The following is a 2,373-nucleotide window of genomic DNA, read 5'->3' on the forward strand; positions in this document are numbered from 1 at the left end:
CAGCTCCCTGACTGACCTCAGACACTCAGTGTAACTGGAATTGTCATGGTTGGGATCTGAAATGTCCCCCAGCAGGCTCATACTTTGAATGCTTGGTCGTCAGCTCGTGATTCTAATTTGGGGAGCTGTGGGAACTTTGGAGGTAGAGGTTGGCTGATGATATAGGTGACCAGAGGGAGGCAGATCTTTGATGGTGATAGCGGCTTCTGGTTTTAGAGAACTCTCTGCATTCCTGGTCCAGCCTGAGCTCTCACAGTCCCACTACCACGGATCAAACCGCTTCACCACACCTATGCTACCACAATGGATTAAAATCCCCCCAAAATCCCAAGCGAAAATAAGCCTTCCCTTCCTTCCTTATGTTGTTTGTGCTGGGCATTTGGTCATAGCGACACAGAGTTACACAAAGATGCTGAAGCTGACAGGAGTTAGCACTGCCTCTACGATACAGGCCCTGCCTAGTGGATGATTGAGCCAGCCCTAAACAGCAATGTCAGCTGTTACCCTCGGTGAGAAAGGTGCTTTCCAGATCTTGATCACATGAGATCTAGGCAGGGAGGGTGCCTGAGGTATAACCCAGGCATTTCCAACTCTGCGTATGTGGGGAAGCATCCAGACATTAAGTGTTGGGTGTATCCATGCCTGGCCAGGCTCACCTGCCTCAAAGCTGCATCAGTGGTCCAGGGTGTACCACTTATTCCAGTGTGTATCAAGGATAGAGTCTCCCCAGGATGGAGACTTCCCTTATGCCTGACGAGGTTTGGAGGAGCTCCTTGCTCTGCTCTGTCCACTACTATAGATATGTCAAGGAGAGGCAGTCCACAGACTGGGTAATTAGATGTCACCATGTGAACTGAGGACAGGAGGCTCCTCATAGAAGCAAACCCAAGATACTCAGTGCTGGAGAGGACAAGGAGCCCTGGCAGAGGCAGAGCTGTCGAGAGAAGCCACAGCCAGGAGAAAGATCTCGCTCTTCTAGGTAACCCCAGCCCTGCCTGAAAGTCTGGTAACAAACAGGCAGGAGATGTCTCTTCTTAGACAATCCCTTGCCCACAGCGAGAAGCTCCTCATGACCTCACGGTGGATCCTACATCTTAGCCAGGCATGCAAGGCTTCCTCGAGCTGGCCACCGCTACCAGCCCCCTGCCATTCCCCTTTAGATGTGAGGAAATACTCAGGAGCTTAAGGATTAGTGGCAAATTTAACAGCATGGTGATAAAGAAGCTAGGACAGGGCATGATGACAGAAAGACTTTGGAAAGTGACGGTACTAGCATCGTGACTGTCAGCATCGCTACCATCATTATCCTCTCAGGCAGCAGCGTCTTAACACCATAATCATCATGATCACCAGCACCACCAGCACCATCATGACCAGCACCATCATCACCATCATATCATCATCATCACCATGGTCATCATCACGACCACCACCACCCTCACCACCATCATATCACCATCTCATCCCAGTGTCACCTCTGGTTGTCTTTCCTTAATCTGGTACTTCTTCTTAGATTGTCCGTTACTCCTTTCTCTTGTATAAAGTGAGATAAATAAGAATGGACTCTCTTTATCCTCCATGCCCTCTGCCCCATGCACGGCCACCATGAGACATACACTCAGGGAACGCAGGAAGCCTACCAGGGTCCCTGGATATTCTCTTTCTGTGTGTGTGTGTGTGTGTGTGTGTGTGTGTGTGTGTGTGTGTGCATTCGTGTGTTTGTGCATGTGTGTATGTGTGCACATTTATGTGTGTGCATGTGTATGTATGTGTGTGTGCATGTGCATGTGTGTAATTGTGTATATATGTGCATACATGTGTGTGTTTGTGTGCGTATGTTTAAGTGCCTGTGGATGCGTGTGTGTGGGTATATGTACGCGTGTATGTGTGTGCATGTGTGTATGTATGTGTATGTGTGTGCGTATTTGTGTGTATCTGTTCATGTGTGTCCCCGTGTATAGCTGTGTGTATACATGTCTACATTTGTGTATGTGTGTGTACATGTGCTTGTGTATATATGTTTGTGTGTATGTGTGCATGTGTATATAAGTGTTTATATGTGTGTATGCATGTGTAAATGTGCATGTGTGTATGTATGTGTTCATGTTTGTATGTATGCATGTGCACTCACATGTGCTTATGTGCATGTGTGTTTGTGTGTGTATGTGTTTGTGCACTGTGTGTGTTTGTGTGTGAGAGAGAGAGGCCTACCTGTCCCTTCTCTCTTCTCCAGGTGCCACACATCCCTAGCCCCCCCATTCCCTACTGAGCTTCCCTAACACCCCAGGCTTCATCTACCCCGGCTTCTTTAGACATCTTTCTTTTCCCGTGTTCATTGCTATGTCCCACCCACATCTCCTTGTTAGCTGACTC

The 2,373-nt window shown here is 48.2% G+C and overlaps 1 non-coding gene across 1 annotated transcript; it reads left to right on the forward strand.

The window, feature by feature from the left end:
- The first annotated feature begins 1,693 nt into the window (after window positions 1-1,693).
- Window positions 1,694-1,815, forward strand: Mir466j (microRNA 466j). The gene has a single exon (NR_130327.1). It is a non-coding gene; the product is annotated as a microRNA 466j (primary transcript).
- Window positions 1,816-2,373: the final 558 nt, after the last annotated feature.

The sequence above is a fragment of the Mus musculus genome, chromosome 10, assembly GCF_000001635.26.
Source record: "Mus musculus strain C57BL/6J chromosome 10, GRCm38.p6 C57BL/6J".
Classification (NCBI taxonomy): Eukaryota; Metazoa; Chordata; class Mammalia; order Rodentia; family Muridae; genus Mus; species Mus musculus.